At 47.7% G+C, this 19,848-nt stretch overlaps 2 protein-coding genes across 2 annotated transcripts in view; one reads left to right on the top strand and one right to left on the bottom strand.

Moving 5' to 3' along the window:
* Positions 1 to 19,848, bottom strand: part of LOC137535386 (zinc finger protein 585A-like) — a 764,031-nt gene that overhangs the window by 334,320 nt on the left and 409,863 nt on the right. The gene's annotated exons all lie outside the window — the stretch shown is intronic.
* Positions 1 to 19,848, top strand: part of LOC137535849 (uncharacterized) — a 349,356-nt gene that overhangs the window by 47,350 nt on the left and 282,158 nt on the right.

The raw sequence follows: 19,848 nt of genomic DNA, 5'->3' as shown, positions 1-19,848 counted from the left end.
CTTTTGACCTAAACAATGGTTTTTATACTAATCTATAAGGATTTGATCTCTGATCACAGGTAGATCTACTGTTCCTCCCCACGCAGGTCTCCCCTTCCCCCCCTCCCGGACATACTGATCCTCAGTGCCTTGCACCTCAGACTAGTGGAAGTTGAATTTTCAATATTACCTTGTGAAATATACTGTTTAGAGATGGCCCGAACCTCCGATTTTCTGTTCGCGAACTTCCGCAAAAGTTCGGTTTGCGCAAACTTTCGCGAACCGCAATAGACTTCAATGAGATGGCGAATTTTGAAAACTAGATGGAAAAGATGTTTCAAGCAGTCTAACATCTGAGTTTTTGCATGGATGAGTGGATTTAATGCAAAGCAGCGTTTTAAAGGAATGATCCGTGCAAAAAAAAAACTTCCATTTACCCGGGACTTCCTCCAGCCCGGGGCAGCTGTCCTGTGCCCCCGCTGCAGCTCCTACATCTCCCGGTCCGCTTCGCCATGTCGGGTTCTGGGTCGGCCTCTTCTGCGCTCCACCGCAGGGGTCATGTGGTCCAGCCAACGTCATCTGGACGCTACTGCGCAGACGCAGTAGTACTGCGCCTGCGCAGTAGCGTCCAGATGACTGCCCCGGGTAAGTGGAACTTTTTTTTTTTTTGCGCGGATCATTCCTTTTAAGGGCAGAAATCACATTGAATGCTAAATTGCAGGCCTAAAGTGCTTTAACACATCTTGCATGTGTATACATCAATCAGGGAGTGTAATTAGTGTACTGCTTCACACTGACAGACCAAACTCACTTTGTAACGCACCGCAAACAGCTGTTTGTGTAGTGACGGCCGTGCTGGACCGGTGCGCACCATGAGCATAGTGCAGGCCATGGCGGTTTTCAAGCCCATATGGTCGCTGGGCTGTGGTAGCTCAATGATAGAACAACAGTGGCTGTCGGGTAGGTATATGCAGTGATGGGTATTATAATGTGCACCTGTCACACACAGGTACCGAACAGGCTCAGTGACACTACGTGCGCTCACGTAGGTAGGTGGGTGCACTGAAGTGAACAACAAGTAGTAGGTATATGCAGTGATGGGTATTACAATGTGCACCTGTCACGCACATAGGTAGTTACTGAATGTGTTGGGCATGGCAGTGGCACACACAGGAATTACCAAGGCTGTCTATGCAACACAAGTGTCAGTTGGACACGCACCTAAAAAAAAAAAAAAAAAAAAAAAAAATAGATCACAAGAACAAGATTAGCTCTCAATAAAAGCTGTTGAGGGGTGCTTTTTTAGCAATAACAATCAGCCAGGAGAAAGCTAACAAGCCTACAAGAGCCTAACTAAGCTTTCCCTATGAGAGTCTGCAGCAGCTATCCCTTCTCTAATTACTGCAGGCACACGAGTGAGTCCAATGCCTGACACTGCCTGCCTTTTATAAGGGAGGGGTGGGGCTCCAGGAGGGAGTGTAACCTGATTGGCTACAATGTGCCTGCTGACTGTGATGTAGAGGGTCAAAATTGACCCTCATGATGCACTATGAGGGCAAACCGAACTTCCATAAAAGTTTGCGGTTCTCAGTGAGCGCGAACCACCGAAGTTCGCCGGCAAACCGTTCGGGCCATCTCTAATGCTGTTACTTGTTTTTTGCTGATTGGCTTTTGTCCATCTTATTTCTGTGCTGTTTACATGTGCTCTCTGCACATGCTTGTTTATTTCTACTTTTATTATTCTTCTGAATAAAGAGATGTTTTGAAACTAAAGTTTTATTTCTGTTTTACTCTTAGTCATTTTTAGAAGCAAATGCCTTGTGTGTGTCATGTTTACTTATATTTTTGTAAATATTGTTTTTGCATGTATTTGGTCTGCCCTATTCCACCTTGTGAAATATTAAATAAGTTATTTTTCTGTGTGCTAAGCAGAGAATTTACATTTCCTAGAGAGACTGCAGAGTATTGTGATACCAGCGCTTGTATTCTAAGCTCGGTTATGTGAGAATGCATTGTATGCTGTGCTCTCTTTTTTGGATCTGAATCCCGGGGATGATCTGGAATATGTGACTGCCAAATGTAAATTAGGAGATGATTGGATACAGGTGTTTGGGGTGGAGGTGTGATACAGAAATTCTGGGGTGGAGAGGGGGACAGGTTATTGTTATGTGTTACAATCACTGCTATAGACACCCCAATGCCTCAGTGCTGCACCCCACATGTAAATTAGGAGATGATTGGATACAGGTGTTTGGGCTTGAGGTGAGATACAGGAATTCTGGGGTGGAGAGGAGGACAGGTTATTGTTATATGTGTTACAGTCACTGCTATAGACACCCCAATGCCTCAGTGCTGCACCCCACATGTAAATTAGGAGATGATTGGATACAGGTGTTTGGGCTTGAGGTGAGATACAGGAATTCTGGGGTGGAGAGGAGGACAGGTTATTGTTATATGTGTTACAGTCACTGCTATAGACACCCCAATGCCTCAGTGCTGCACCCCAAATGTAAATTAGGAGATGATTGGATACAGGTGTTTGGGCTGGAGGTGAGATACAGGAATTCTGGGATGGAGAGGGGGACAGGTTATTGTTATATGTGTTACAGTCACTGCTATAGACACCCCAATGCCTCAGTGCTGCACCCCAAATGTAAATTAGGAGATGATTGGATACAGGTGTTTGGGCTGGAGGTGAGATACAGGAATTCTGGGGTGGAGAGGGGGACAGGTTATTGTTATATGTGTTACACTCACTGCTATAGACACCCCAATGACTCAGTGCTGCACCCCAAATGTAAATTAGGAGATGATTGGATACAGGTGTTTGGGCTGGAGGTGAGATACAGGAATTCTGGGGTGGAGAGGGGGACAGGTTATTGTTATATGTGTTACACTCACTGCTATAGACACCCCAATGACTCAGTGCTGCACCCCAAATGTAATTTAGAAGGAGATGATTGGATACAGGTGTTTGGGCTGGAGGTGAGATACAGGAATTCTGGGGTGGAGTATATTGTTCCTGCAGTGTGACGTGTCTTGTGCCTCTGCATGGAATGTAAGATGGGCTATTAACAGCATCAATCTCATTTATGTAATGTAATGTATGTAGGAATGGAATGTTATGCTGTCTTTGCTTTTGCTGGAAAATTGCACTTAAGAATTTCGTTGTACAATTTCGGTTGTTACAATGACAATAAAGATTTTCTATTCTATTCTATTTACTGTGATAAATAACTTTTTTGCAATTCCATTTTTGCAGCTAGAAAATGAAGCAGGATACGACTGGTCCATTTTCAAACTGTAAATTTGCATCAACTTGGAATGATTTGCATCTCATTGCCCCTCTGTATCTGTTCCCTATGGTGTATACAGACATCAGCTGGAGCCCACATGGAGGCACCCCTCACCTGCTGGTAAAAGTATCTTTCAATAATAATCAGTTCTACTCCAACACAAGCTGCATAATGTCACTGTCATGATAGATGTTAGCACACAGAGAGAATCTGATTATTGGTGATCTGCAGTATCACCAAGAATGCAGATATATACCCGATTATTGGTGATCTGCAGAATCACCGATAATACAGATATATTGCTAACCTCTGGGCACGACAACGAAAGTAACACAATAAAGACAGTAATATCACAGAAGTGTGGAAATATCCACCTCACGGTAATTCCTTAGAGGTGTGGTTACCTCTGAATGGGAACCCCGTGAGTGAAATCCTCTAACCAGGCAGAGTGAGGAATCTCGACCCCCAGCAGTAATCGTCTGCTTGGGGCAGGCGTCTCGGAGAGGCAAGCCTCAGAGAGAACCCTCCAGTGGGAGACGTTCCACTGAAGGAAGAAAGGTCAGACAGGCAAGGGTTCGGCAACAGAAAGACGGCAGCAGTACAGGAGCGGAAGACAGAAGAGTAATCGGTAAACGGGCAGAGGTCGGCAACAAGGATCAGATAGGCAAAGGTACAAGATAAGCAAGAAATAGAGTAGTCCGGGATAGCCAGAGTCAAAACACAGATCAATATACAATAATATTCCTAAGCTAAGGTGTGAAATCCTTAGTATCAACACCAGGGCACTGCACTAAGGTCTGAGCGCTAACACAACAGTGTATTCACGACAGCAGACAACTTACTACTGACAGGCAAGTTGTATTTGTAGCTAGAGAGCTACTCAGCGCCGCCCCAGAGCCCCAACCAATCAGGACACCTCCTGAGGTCAGCTGACTAGTGAGTCAGCTGAGCCTCCTACGTAGGAGGTAAAAGTCCAGCCTCTTGGCGCGCGCGCGTGCGACCATTTGCCTCTGCGTGGTGGAGAGGCCAGGCGCCAGGTCCGCGTCCGTTTGCGGACTAAAATCCGCCTGCCGCCATGCGAGACCCGCCGCTGTGTCGCCAGTCACGGCGGCGGTGTCCCTAGCAGAGTGTGCCGGCTGCTCCGCATGAGCGACGGAGTCAGCCGGCTGGGAAACGGAGGCCGCCGCCATGCTGCCCAGCGCGGCGGCGGCGGTCCCGCTATCTCTCACAGTCACATATGAAGTCATTGTGTACATCCCAACCAGGGGATTCTTCATTCAGGAAAACACTGTCTAATACTTCTGTGCAAAACCAGGGATCCTTAGTGACATTTACTGCCGTAGTCAAGTAAGCTAACCAACCACTCATCAGTGTGACCCCTTATCTGGTGACTCCTCTACCTGGTATTAAATGCCTCTGTACCTGTGCCATGTACCATGCTCAGACCGGACAACTAATGTCAGTCAGGGCATGACAGGAGGCTGGTGTGGTGCTGCAAGCTCCGGGCATAGTACATAGGCATGCGGCCAGCTAGTGTAGAATCCTAACTACTCCTAGTCTACTGCAAACTTCTTTATATGTCAGTACATGGCTCCCTGTGAGCACCTTTCAGAGCAACCCAACATATCTGTGGCTGGATAGTGTAATGGTTAAGAGCTCTGCCTCTGACATAGGAGACCCGGGTTCAAATTTCGGCTCTTCCTATTCAGTAAGCACCTATTCAGTAAGGAGTTCTTTGGGCAAGACTCGCTAACACTGCTACTGCCCACTGAGAGCACTCTAGTGGCTGCCTTGCAAGCGCTTTGAGTCCGACAGGAGAAAAACACCATACAAATAAAGGAACTATTATATCCCTTCCTAATATTTTTTTTCAAATACTTTTATTGGAGCATTAATGAGACATACAATAAGAAATGCAATGAGAATGGATAACCAGAGATAATAACACATGAGAAATGTAAGAACAGATTTACATCAATTGCAATTCCTAAATGTGTGTATATCACCACGGTCTGGGATTAGACAAATGTATGAATATTACATGGAGCAAGATTGCTAATGGCTCAGCATGAAGGTAGCATCTGCTTTTTGCCCCCATGTATTTATACCCATTTGGTTAGCTAAACCATTTGCTCAAAGGGTTTTTATCTACAATAAGTACAGTATGGTTTCTGCTTCCAAATAAAAGTAAACAGTATAACAACAAACCAACTGAGTCCACGGTTTCCAGCTTAATCTAACATAAAAATGCATACTATAAGTTCCACGCCTATTTATTATGCGCCATCAGCACCAAAGGGAAATCAGGGGTGCTCAACAATGGGCTTCAGGTTATCTTTCGTATGAATTCTTCAGAATATCAGCCAAATGTTCCATATCTTGGAGAACTTCTCCTCTTGACTCTGTAATAAGTAAACTAACCGCTCCATATCATAAATTGTATCCAGCTCTTTTACCAACTCTTGAAGTGTGGGGAGCTCTGTAGTGCCCCTTTTTCTTACAATAACGGTTTTTGTAGCATTCAGTATGTGTCGCACCACTGAACCCTTATAAGCTCTCCTACTCCAGTTGTTTAAGTTGAGGATCAAATGTCAGGGGTCTATTAGTCATTTCCTCAATCCATGTTTCCACCGTGCTCCACATTTGTGAGAGGGAAGGGCAGCTCCACAGAACATGAATTAAGGAACCAGTGCCAACTGTACAACTCCAACAGGAGGGGTCTCTGTCTGGGAATATGTTAGCGAGCCTAGCTGGAGTATAGTACCATCTCGACAATATTTTGTAATGATCAGTGGTATATCTAATGATCAGAGTGAGCTCTATCAGCACAACAGTCAGTAGTTTATTCAGAGTGTGATCACACGTGTTTAGTGCACAGTAATACACAGGAGTACACTTATGTGATAGTTCTTAGCGGCAGAGACTATCACTGGATACAGAGTGGTCGTACAGGCAATGTCAGTAACAGGTCGGTCAGGCAGCGGTACAGAAACGTCAGGCAAAATCGTAGTGAGTAAACAGGCCAAATCGGTAACAGATCAGATGGGCGAAAGTACAGAATCAGAAGGCTAAATCAGAGTAGAGGTCGGGCCGAGGTCGGCAGCAGATCAGATTGGCAAAGTACAGAATCGAGAGGCAGAGATTAATCGGATGTTTCAGGCAAAAGGTCATACATAGTAAATCAATATACAATGATATATTTTTTCCTAAGCTAAATGTGAATCCCCGGGGTACTGCTGGATCAAACACACACGGATCTGACTAAGGTCTGAGAGCTTTCACTGCAAAGTTTTAGCAACAGCAGACAACAAGCCACTGACAGCACAGGGCTTAAATACAGACAGGCCATTCCAAATATTCCGCCCAATGAACCCCGGCCAATCAGCGGTGAGAGTCAGACCACCGCCTCCTAAGCGCATAAAGGTCCTGTCTCCTGGTGCGCGCGTGCGCTGCCCTGCTCTGATGCACCCTGGAGAGACCTGTTCTGTCGGAAGGAGATGACTGAGAGGACGCGGCGAGATCCGCGGTGACGTCAGACGCGGGAGCGGCGGCCGCACCGCTCTCTGCTGCAGAGGTAACTACATCACTCCTACCAATTTTATAATTGAGTTCCTGGATTCGTGAGGCCGAAGACATCTTGTGAGTGTATATACAAATTTTAGATTTCTGGGCATTCGTAAATGTGATGTTCAGCTCCTTTTCCCATGCTTTAAAACATGGCAAATCATCAACATCATGGGTTGTGAGCATAGCGTATATTATGGATAGAGTTTTCTCCAAGGGCTCAGTGGATTGGCACAACTGTTCTAGTTTAGATAAATCACATATTTTTGAGGGGTGTACACCCAATGAGTTTAATAGGTGCCTACATTGCATATATCCCCAATCTAGCCTAGATTCCCCTAGTTTTAGCTCTTAGGGCTTCCAAGGTAAGCCAACTATTTGCTGTGCAGAAGTCCTTAGCTCTTAGCGGGACACTGAATTTCCACATTTTAGGGGAAGTGTTTAGATAACCCAATGAGAATTCTGGATTACCCAAAACAAGAATTAATGGGGAAGGCCATGGAGAGAAGTTCGATAGTGCTCGTACTTTAGAAAACACAGGTAGAGTGGTCAGTACCAGATTCGAGGACAACCAATTAGGTCTCAAGCTTTGGGACGCCCAGGGCAGATCCGCTAAGGAAAATGAGGTAAGAGACTGCTCTATTTCCACCCATTGTTTGTTATGACCATGTTTATGCCAATCGATCAATTTCGTCAAGACCACTGCTTGATAATATGGAACTGCCAGTCCTCCTGTATGTTTAGGCCTACATAAAACATTTCTGCTTATTCTGGGTGGCTCCAGATGTAATTGTTGAATACCTTTTGTACCTTTCTCAGGAATGCAGTAGGTATAGCAATAGGAAGGGTTTGAAATAAATAAAGTAGCCTAGGTATTATATTCATTTTTAGTATCGCTATTCTACCCATCCAAGAGAATTGCACACGATCCGATATTTTTCAGGTCTGCCATAAGCGTATCTAGCAAAGGCGGGAAATTTTTATTAAATATGTCTTCCAGTCTTGGAGTTATCTTAGTGCCTAAGTACGTAATGTGGTCACCTTTGGATTGGTAATATAGAATAGCAGGTCGTCCGCGTAGGCGGCAATTTTGTGGGTCTGTCCAGCTAGGGTAACGCCTGAGATATCCCTGTTATTGCAGATTTTGCACAGGAAAGGCGCCAGGGCAAATATAAGGGGTGAAAAAGGGCACCCCTGATGTGTCCCATTAGAGATCTGCAGTGTCTCCGATAATGAGACCCCATAAAGTCCCATTAACTCTTCTCGTGCAGATGGATCAGAGTAGAGAGCTCGAACACCAGTGGCATAGGGCCCGAGGTCGCAGCAGTCGCACGTGCGACCGGGCCCGCCTCCTGAAGCCTTGAGGGGGGCCTGGCCCCCCCACACCTGTGTGCGTGTACTGAGTGAGGCGGCACTTTAACTTACTACTAATTAATGCGGCAGCGGCTCCCAGAGACTGTCTCCAGACAGACTCCTCCTCCCCAGTCTCCTTCGTCTTACAGACCGCATCACCGCAGTGGATGCTTCAGAGTGACTGTCTGATTACATTTGTGACTATCAGTCACTCTGGCGCCGCCTCTCAGTGGCGTAGCTAAGGAGCTGTGGGCCCCGATGCAAGTTTGACATTGGGGCCCCCCAAGCACTCTATACATAACAATTGATACGGTGCACCAAAACCTGCCAATGGCAACTACAATGTCAGAGGTGCAAGAAGGGGATGGGGAACAGCTAGATAATGATTAACACTATTCAAAGTATCTATAAAAGTAATTATAATGAGCACAGGATCAATAGAGAGCTAATACTGTAGTTGAGGGAAGACCCTTTGGGGCCCCTCTGGCCCAAGGGCCCCGATGCGGTCACTACCTCTCCACCCCCTATTTCTACGTCCCTGATAACAGAAGTTCTGTTACATCAGGGTTTTCTATACCAGGCATTAGTCCCTTATTCTTATGGGCATCACGGTGGCGCAGTGGTTAGCGCTCTTGCCTTGCGGCGCTCGGTCCCCAGTTTGAATCCCAGCCAGGGCACTATCTGCAAGGAGTTTGTATGTTCTCTCTGTGTCTGTGTGGGTTTCCTCCAGGCACTCCGGTTTCCTCCCACATCCCAAAAACATACAGATAAGTTAATTGACTTCCCCCAAAAATTGGCCCTAGACTATGATACATACACTACATGTTACATACATAGACAAATGACTATGGTAAGGATTAGATTGTGAGCCCCTCTGAGGGACAGTTAGGTGACAGGACAATATACTCTGTACAGCACTGCGTAATATGTCAGTGCTATATAAATACTTAAATAAAAATAAAATAAATGCTTATTATGGCACTTGGCTAGGACCTCAGACACATAGTTTACAATACCCTAACGTTTACTATACATGAGTTTACTATAACGGGTGTTCCCCCAGGGACACAGAGCCAGCTGGCAGACCTACCATGTCTGACGACCTCCTTCCTAGTGGTCTCTGCTGTCCCTGCAGAGTATCCATACTATAGTAAATCCACCTATCTGGCGTGCGCATGCCTCCGTCTGCCTGTGTGCTTCTGCCTTCACCCTCGCAGGTGCCTCTTCTCTGTGACACATAACATGCTGCGGGGATAACAGAGAAGAGGCACCCACAAGGATGAAGGTGAAAGTACACAGGCTGAGGAGGGTGCCAGTCAAACAGGTAGGTTTGTTCCACTGCAAATACAATGCAGGGGCCACAGGGGACCACTGTTCACTGGGAAAATGGGTGTCAGACTTGGGGATTCACAAGCCGGCTCCAGGTCCCTGGGGAAACTACTATCTGGGGGAAGTCCGCTAGCTGGCTCTATATCTCTGTTGGAACCCCCAATACTTGGCTGCAGAAGGGGGGTTCACTTACCCATGCCGCTGCCTTAGCCGATGCGCACACACTCGCGTTACATGTCATTCCTATGCTTCCTCCTTCAACCTGTAAATGGAACGCAAGTGGAGCGTATTGTCTAATTTAAATTTTGATTATGAGTAACTAGTAGTAGTGGGGGTGGCAAAAGTGAATAGCGGTTCTGCTCCCTGGGGCCCTGCAGCAGGGGCATAGGACCCACAGTCACGTCTGTGTGCTGGAGGGGCCCACGTTTTCCAGGCAACTGCCGCGAGTACTCACACCACAGCATGCCAGAGTAGCATTGTGCCACATCCACGTCTCTGTTCTCTGTGGTGCAAGGGGACTCTGGCGTGCCGCTGCTGCATCCATGCAAGTACCTGCCACAGCCACCTGGAACACACGCGGATCTCTCCAGCACACGTTCAGGACAGGCCCTGCTTCAGGGGCCCCACTATTGACTGTTTTTGTGTATGTGTGGTTGACAGGGGCTATTGTCAGTGTGGTGGGAATGCCAGTGAAGTAGGAGGTGACAGACGAGCCAGAGAAATTCAATACACCTAACCACACACCTAGCAGCCAGACAAATGGCAGTGAAGCAGGTAACAGAAAGAAGCCAACTACTCCCTGAAAAACAGACTGTCCACCAGAAAGTACACTGATTTGGAGGTGACAGGCGAGCTGGAAAAATGCAATACAATACACCTATCCATACACCTAGCAGCCAGGCAGCAAAAGGCAGTGCTAGCACTGCTTGTACTTACTACTGCTTGTACTATGGCAGTCTTGGCAGAAGAATTGCAGACACGTTATGGGCACTGTCTGGGCGGCAAGCAAGCACGTCTACCACAGACTTCCACACACTGACTCTGGCTGTTTCTGCTCACTCGAGGAAGATGGGAGGAGCCAGGCCAGCCAGAGATCAGTGAAGGGCCAACTGGAGCCTGGAGGGGGCGGTGCAGAAGGAGAGGAGTGAGTGACCTCATGCGAGTCACTAAGTCAGCCGGTGGCCGTGGAGGAGAGGCGCAGTGCACCCACCTACCCAGGGCCGGCCCGCTCATGAGGCGGGGTGAAACTTTTGCCTCAGGCGGCAAATTTCCAGGGGCGGCATCCGCCCGTCCGTGCGGGGAGCCGGCCGCCGAGCTGGAGGGGTAGCTGGCAGGACGGGGGTATTGGGCCTAGCGGCGGGGAGGGGGGGTCGGACCCCCCCCTCCCTCGCCTGGGTCCCCCGTCCTCCGCTCCCCTCCAGCCTTACATAGAAGCAGCCGCTATTTGTAAGAGGCACGGGCGGGGAGGACTCACCTCTTCCTCGATCCAGCGTGCGCTCCACTGACGTCACTTCCTGCAACGCTGCAGGAAGTGATGTCAGTGGAGCGCACGCTGGGAAGAGGTGAGTCCTCCCCGCCCGTGCGTCTTACAAATAGCGGCTGCTTCTTCTATGTAAGGCTGGAGGGGAGCGCAGTTCGGGGGACCCAGGCGAGGGAGGGGGGGGTACGAACCCCTCCCCGCTGCTAGGCCCAATACCCCCGTCCTGCCAGCTACCCCTCCAGCTCGGCGGCCCCCCAGAGCACCCCCATCGGAGGGGGGGGGTGGCGGCGGAAATTTTTTTTTTGCCTCAGGCGGCAAAAAGTCTAGGGCCGGCCCTGCACCTACCTACATGAGCTGAACGCACGCAGTGTCACTGTGCCTGTCCGCTACCTGTCTGTGTGTGACAGGTGCACATTGTAATACCCATTACTGCATATACCTACCTACCTACCTGTTGTTCACAGTGCACCCACCTACCTACGTGAGTTGAGTGCACGCAGTGTCACTGTGCCTGTCCACTACCTGTCTGTGTGTGACAGGTGCACATTGTAATACCAATCACTGCATATACCTACCTGTTGTGTTCAGTGCACCCACCTACCTACGTGAGTGCACGCAGTGTGATATAACACTCTGTGCATACCTGTTAACTGCACCTGTGTGATTGCACATTGTATTAGTCAAGTCAGTGCATACTTTTCACTTCATCCCCCCTGATATGGACACAATGGACAAAACAGGCAGAGTTAGAGGCAGACCCAGAAGAAGGCCACCCGGCAGATCTGTGCGAGGTCGTGCTGATGTGATTTCGTGCGGCCCTAGATCAAAGTACAGTGCTCAGAAGAAGGCACGTCCCATCAACTCCCAAGATTGTCAGGACGTGGTTGACTATTTAACACAGAACACCTCATCTTCCACAGCCACCAGCGCTACTACAAGCACCACATCCATTGCATTTGACACTTTGCAGGAGTTAATTGCTGGGGAATTAACTGATTCACAGCCATTATTGTTACAACCAGATGAAGGCGCTAAGCAAGTTACACCACCTCATATGTCTGAGTTAGGCGGCGACACTATGGACGTAACGTGTGAAGATGATGAAGTAACTGCTGTTGGTGCAGTTTATGAGGTGTCTGAGGCAAGCGAAGCTGGGCAGGATGATTATGATGATGACGATGATATGGATCCCACGTATGTTCCCAATAGAGGAGATGAACAGGGGGACAGTTCAGAGGGGAGTCAGAGAGGAGTAGGAGGAGACGAGTTACTGAAAGAAGCAGGGGGAGCTCGTCCTCAGAAACAGCTGGTGGCAGTGTCCGGTGCCATGTATCGCCACCTATGGACAGCCAGCCAACATGCCCTTCAAAGTCAGCTGCTGATGTCACCATAGGGCCATCACCCCAGGGGGGCTCAGCGGTTTGGAAATTTTTTCATATGTCTGCCTCAGATCGGAGCAATGCCATCTGTTGTCTCTGCCTCCAAAAATTGAGCCGTGGAAAGGCCAACACTCACATAGGGACAAGTGCCTTATGAAGGCACATGGAGAAAAGGCATACACTGCAATGGGAAGAGCACCTGAGCAAAAGCAGCACACAAAAGAAAAGCCACCCTCCTTCTCCTCTTCCTCCTTCAGGTGCAGCATCTTCAGCCGCTTTCTCCCTTGCACCTTCACAGCCACCCTCCTCCACTCCACCTCTGCCCTTGAGCGGTTCCTGCTCCTCTGCCCACAGCAGCCAGGTGTCTGTGAAGGAAATCTTTGAGTGGAAGAAGCCAATTTCTGCCAGTCACCCCCTTGCCTGACCTCTGATAGCTGGCGTGGCGGAACTGTTAGCTCGCCAGCTGTTACCATACTAGCTGGTGGACTCTGAGGCCTTCCGTAAATTTGTGGCCATTGGGACACCACAGTAAAAGATGCCAGGCCGCAATTATTTCTCTAAAAAGGCGATACCCAAACTGTACCGTGAAGTGGAGAGGCAGGTGGTGTCATCACTGGCACACAGCGTTGGGCCAAGGGTCCACCTGACCATGGATGCCTGGTCTGCCAAGCACGGTCAGGTCAGGTACATAACTTACACAGCCCATTGGGTCAACCTGGTGACCGATGGCAAGCAGGGAGTACGTGGCTGTGCAGCGGACCAACTTGTGACACCTCCATGGCTTGCAGGCAGGCCTCCTGCCACCTCCTCTCCTCCTGCTACATCCTCTTTGCTGTCGTCATCCTCCTCCTCCTTGGCTGAGTGGCAGTTTAACTCTACTGGTGCTGTGATCTCCTCTCCAGCTACACAGCCCCAGCTCCCCAGGGCCTATGCTGCATGCCAGATACGACGGTGTCACGCAGTGTTAGACATGTCTTGCCTGAAAGCGGAGAGTCACACTGGACCAGCTCTCCTGGCTGCTCTTAACAAACAGGTGGATCAGTGGCTGACCCCGCACCAGCTGGAGATCGGCAACGTAGTGTGTGACAACGGCAGCAATCTCCTTTCCGCTTTGAATTTGGGAAAGCTGACACATGTACCCTGCATGGCACATGTGCTGAATCTAGTCATTCAAAGATTTGTGTCAATGTACCAAGGCTTAGAGGACATCCTGAAGCAGGCCAGGAAGTTGTGTGGGCATTTCAGGCGGTCTTACACGACCATGGCACGCTTTGCGGACATTCAGCTGAGAAACAAGTTGCTGGTGAGACGCTTGATATGTGATAGCCCGACTCACTGGAATTCGACCCTGGTCATGTTCTTTCACCTGCTAGAACAGGAGAAAGCCGTCACCCAGTACCTCTACAATTTCAGTAGAAGGACACTGGAACAACTGGACATTGATGCGAAATGCATGCAGGCTCATGTGGCTGTTTGAGGAGGTGACCAACCTGGTGAGTCACAGTGAGGCACCATCAGCGACTTGATCCCGTACACTTACGTCCTGGAGCGTGCCATGCGTAGAGTGGTGGATCAAGCTGTGGAGGAGCATGAAGAGGAACAGTTATGGCAGGAACAGTTGTGGGAGCAATTTACATCAGAATCAGATGTTTCCTCAACACCTGCGGCAGCACAAAGGGGGGAGGAGGAGGAAGAGTCGTGTGGGGAAGAGGAGTCCGACTCAGATGATGAGGAAGGTGTTTCTTTGGAGGAGGAGGAGGCGGCGGCAGAAGAACAACCACAGCAGGCATCGCAGGGGGCTTGTGCTGCTCGACGTTCCTGTGGAATTGTTCGTGGCTGGGGGGAGGAGGAGGACTTACCTGTTGTCACTGAGGAAGAGCAAGAGGAGATGGAGAGTACGTCTGTATCCAACTTTGTGCAGATGGTGCCTTTCATGCTGTTCAGCCTGTTGAGGGACCCCTGTATAAAAAAACTCAAGGGGAATGAGCTGTACTGGGTGGCCACGCTACTAGACCCTCGGTATAGGCACAAAGTGGCGGACATGTTACCAACTCAACAGAAGGCAGAAAGGATGCAGCACATGCAGAACAAGCTGCTGCCAAAAGTTGGGAGCTATCCAATAGGTTGGCTAATCCTAGCGCTGTTTCAGCTTTCTAATCCCCACGATGACTGGGTGGTTTGGTGTGATGTCAAAGCTCCCCCCCCCCTTAAGACCAGCTACTTGTTGATTGGTGGCTGCATGGAATGAAAGCGCAGGACTGAGTGAGATAGGCCATGTCCCCCTGAGGAAGCCGGAAGCCATAGAAACTGTAGGGAGCAGCTCTGCTGCATGGGACAGCACACCACTCTACTACAACAGCATGGCACGGGGATGTAAAAAGGCTATTTACCATCTTTGCCTGGCATGCCGCTCGGGGTCACCTGAGCTTCCACTGTATTTCCCCATGTCCCTGGCTCCACCCACAGTACCCACTCCGCCTGAGCCACTTGTCCATCCAGATGGCAACTAGGGATTCACAGCGATACACTACCGATGCATTCCAGCCACTGGTGTGCTGATATATTGCTGTGCCGGACATTGGAAAGAGAGCTAAACACTCTGACCACCAGAACCTGCATGTGGATTCATTTAAGGCTTTTGACACATGTCGCTGCTGCACCATGAATATGTTTGAACACTGCTAAAGGCTAATGCTGCTGCTTGCAATAGCTTGTATCACTGCTAAAGGTGGCCACACACCATACAATTTTTTGAAATATCTGTTCAATTCAAGAATAGCCATCAATTTTTCTGAGTGATTGTAACACTTCAAAAATTCTGACCAATGTACCACACACATGTTCATTTTTTCAGTTATGATAAAAATGATTGGAAAAGCAGAGAAAATTGCTTGGGTGTATATATGAATAAATTGACAATCTACCACACACCATTCATAAAAATTGATCAGAAAAATCCACCATTCCCGATCAACTTTTACTGAAAAAAAAACAAAAAATCTGATCGGATTTCTTGCTCGAATAAAAAATAAAAGCTTACCAGGTTTCGGGAAATCCAATCTTTTTTATTGAATTGCCATAAATTTGGATCATTTTATTGTATTGTGTGTGGCCACCTTAAAGGGGCACTATGGTGAAAAATTGTAAAATTTAAAATATATGCAAACGTAGACAAATAAGTACATTTTTCCAGAGTAAAATGAGTCATAAATTACTTTTCTCCTATGTTGCTATTGCTTACAGCATCCTTATTTCAATCCTTTTTAGGGAATATCTTTATAAAGAATAAAAGCCTTGCTGAGAATCCCCTATGAAGAGATGGACTAGTCCAAAACCTGTCGCTTCTGTCAGATTTCTACTACCTACTGTAAGTGACAGCAACACAGGAGAAAAGCAATTTATGGCTCATTTGACTCTGGAAAAAACATACTTCTTATTTGTATATGTTTGCACATATTTTAAATTTTACAATTTTTCGCCAAAGTGCCCTTTAATGCTCCTGCTCTCTGCAACTAACTGTTAAACATTGATACATGATACATTATATGAGGTTGTGATTGTTGTGGATGTATATACGGTGACCATACGTCCCGCTTTACCCGGGACGGGTCCCGCCTTTGCGGGGCGCTGTCCCAGGCTGCATGAGGTCCCGGGAAATGTCCCGCTTTTAGCAGCGGGACATCCTGGCCTCGGGACTCTGGCCACCATACAATGAACTAGCCGCAGCGTCTACTAGACGCTGCACTAGTTCATTCCCCACAGCCCCGCTCCAGCAGCCTGCATTGTCCTCCTCCGGCAGGCACAGGCAGAGCAGGGCTACGGGAAGATGGCATCCAGAGGCGGAGCCCTGTACTGGAGACTATTTGTGTCTCCAGTACAGGGCTCCGCCTCCGGACACCATCTTGCCGTAGCCCTGCTCTGCCTGTGAGCCCGGGGAGCTGCGCACACACACCAGAGGCCGGTGGCTGGCTGACTTATGTCAGGTAAGTAAATGCTTTTTTTTTTCCAGGTGAAATGTTTGCCCACATTGCGTACATTTTGTGCTGACATGTTTGCCCCCATTGCGTTCATTTTGTACTGACATGTTTGCCCCCATTGCGTTCATTTTGTACTGACATGTTTGCCCGCAGTGCGTTTATTTTGTACTGACAGGTTTGCCCGCAATGCGTTTATTTTGTACTGACATGTTTGCCTCCATTGCGTTTATTTTGTACTGACATGTTTGCCCGCAGTGCGTTTATTTTGTACTGACATGTTTGCCCGCAGTGCGTTTATTTTGTACTGACATGTTTGCCCGCAGTGCGTTTATTTTGTACTGACATGTTTGCCCGCAGTGCGTTTATTTTGTACTGACATGTTTGCCCGCAGTGCGTTTATTTTGTACTGACATGTTTGCCCGCAGTGCGTTTATTTTGTACTGACATGTTTGCCCGCAGTGCGTTTATTTTGTACTGACATGTTTGCCCGCAGTGCGTTTATTTTGTACTGACATGTTTTCCCCCATTGCGTTTATTTTGTACTGACATGTTTGCCCGCAGTGCGTTTATTTTGTACTGACATGTTTGCCCGCAGTGCGTTTATTTTGTACTGACATGTTTGCCCGCAGTGTGTTTATTTTGTACTGACATATTTGCCCGCAGTGCGTTTATTTTGTACTGACATGTTTGCCCGCAGTGCGTTTATTTTGTACTGACATGTTTGCCCCCATTGCGTTTATTTTGTACTGACATGTTTGCCCCCATTGCGTTTATGTTGTGCTGAAATGTTGCCCGCAATGCGTTTATTTTGTGCTGAAATGTTGCCCGCAATGCGTTTATGTTGTGCTGAAATGTTGCCCGCAATGTGTTTATTTTGTGCTGACATGTTGCCCGCAATGCGTTTATTTTGTGCTGAAATGTTGCCCGCAATGCGTTTATTTTGTGCTGAAATGTTGCCCGCAATGCGTTTATTTTGTGCTGACATGTTTGCCCCCAGTGCGTTTATTTTGTACTGACATGTTTGCCCCCATTGCATTTATTTGGTACTGACATGTTCGCCCCCATTGTGTTTATTTTGTACTGACATGTTTGCCCCCATTGCGTTTATTTTGTGCTGAAATGTTGCCCGCAATGTGTTTATTTTGTGGTGTCTGGGGTAACTGTTGCTGCATTTATTACTTAATGGCCATAGTTGGCTGTGTTTGCTGCTTTGGAGTTATGGTATACTATTAAATAGCATCACACAGTTTCTGCACACCCATGATGCGAATCCTCGTTTGACCACATCACGGCGTAAACACTGCGTTCTTATGCCACGCTGTTGCATCATTACGTTAGCTCTGCCCATAGAATGTTATGGCCACGCCCATTTTTTGGCACGGCAGGCACCACATTTTTCGCCACCCCCTATTTTTCGGCATGGCGCGCGAGCCCCCCCCCCCCCCCCATCCCCCCCAGCCCTGTCCCAGGTTGAGCCGACACAAATCTGGTCACTGTAATGTATATCACCTGGAGAAATTGCTCTGATTTTATTGATCATCTTGGACATTTTGCTTTATAATAGTGAACCCTAGCAGTGTTGGTGTGTTGCACCTGCGTGTGTTGTGCCTGCTGGATGTATAGCGGGGGGGGGGGGGGGGGGGGGCATCACATGCATTTTTAACTAACTTGCTTAATTTTGTGTCTTTAAAGAGACTCTCTAACAAAATTTTCAGCCTTATTTCTTCTATCCTATAAGTTCCCATACCTGTTCTAATGTGGTCTGGATTACTGCAGCCTTTTCTAGTTGCACTGTCTCTGTAATAGATCTAGTCTTCTTTTCTTGTCAAGCCTTGTTGAGACAAAGCGGAATGCACTCTCTCTGCTGTGATAGAGAGAAGTTATGCACGCCCCCTGCACGCCCACCTCTGCTCTCCTGTGTGTGTATGAGTCACAGCCAGCATCTCTGCAAGGCTCGTGGAGCTGAGACATTTCAAACAGCTGTGAGTGCAGAGAGATAGGTGCAGAGCTCAGACAAGCAGCTAAGGCAACACGTGGAAGTAACATTCCAGCAATCAAGTCACATTTCAGAGGAGCTTCTGCAAACGAGCACCTGCTCTGATGATGTATTTCCTGTTTGGCAGCTATCTTCATTGTTTACAAAAACAATGAATAAAACAGTGATTTTATCACCAGGAAAGCTGCGGGAGCTGCGAAAATGTTACAGAGGGGGCTAGGAGAAGACAACAAACAGGCCGGTACGTTTATTTATGTAAGATTTTCACACTACAGATTCTCTTTAATAAATTGTATCTTGTATTTTTGAATCAGTTGCATTGGAGATATATTATATATGACACATATGGCAGCCGGTTTTTGATCCACTTCAGCCCATTTTTTGATACACTGAGCTAAAACTTTGCATCAAACACCTTTAGACATCCATGACAAAGAAATATAGAAAAACAAAAATGCCCATAGATGACCGCAGCAGGTGGAAGTCATTTTGTACTAAAATGCCATTAGATGTCTGTGGCGTATGGATGTGGAAACACACAAATACCTATAGATATTAGTGGCAGTCTAATGGTTAAATGAAGTATTAAAATATGTAAAAATATACTGTTCTGCTGAGACCCCTCAATGGTATTATTCCCTGATATTCTTGTATGCAATAGTGTTGTCCGGATCATGAACGATTCGGATCTTTGATCCGAATCTATTTTGTGAGTAGAATCATCCGAATCATCAAAATGAGTGATTCGGATCGCAAAAGGGGCGGGGCCAGGAGCGACACGCCACCTCTCAGCGGGCAGCGGGGTCCTGGAAGCAGAGATCGCTCTGTTGGATGGGAGCCAGCCTTGCAGGGAGACAGGTAGATGAGAGAGAGGGGACATGGGTGCCACTGCCAGATATGTGAAGAGCACACATACTGGCTGCAATGTGCTGCCCATTATAGGCTGTCTGTTCCGTAGTTGTGCACAGTGAACACATTGGAAGCTTTTGGCTCAGCTCAGCACAGCTCAGTAACTTTGCAGGCACTGTGATTGCTGTGTAATATGATCCTACTGCACTCGGCACTAAACAGCTGCACTTTGCTTTGGGGAATGCTTTCTTTCACTGTGCGACGTTTGCATTCAAAGTACACAGATGAGCATATAGGTGAAACACATGTAATGCATAATGATTGCAGCATGTGGGTATTGTGTGCAAGCAAACATTTCTGCTCTCTGCTCGTCCCTCCTCTGTCCACTCCCTGCCCTCTGACCATCTTCTCCCCTTCTCTGTGTGTCCACCCCCCTCCCCTTCTCCTGTCCACAGACCTGTCCTGCTATTCATTTCACCCCTGAATGCTTCGGTAGTAAAATGATCCGAGATTCGGATCAAAGATCCGGATCTTTTCAATGATCCGATTCGAATCATCTGGATCATTGAAAAGATACGAACTTCCCATCTCTAGTATGCAAGTGATATTTATGGGGTGGGGTGGATCTTACAATTTATATACCATG

The sequence above is a fragment of the Hyperolius riggenbachi genome, chromosome 10 (genome assembly GCF_040937935.1).
Source record: "Hyperolius riggenbachi isolate aHypRig1 chromosome 10, aHypRig1.pri, whole genome shotgun sequence".
Lineage (NCBI taxonomy): Eukaryota > Metazoa > Chordata > Amphibia > Anura > Hyperoliidae > Hyperolius > Hyperolius riggenbachi.
Note: the sequence above shows the minus strand (reverse complement) of the source record. Positions and strands in the feature narration are given on the sequence as shown.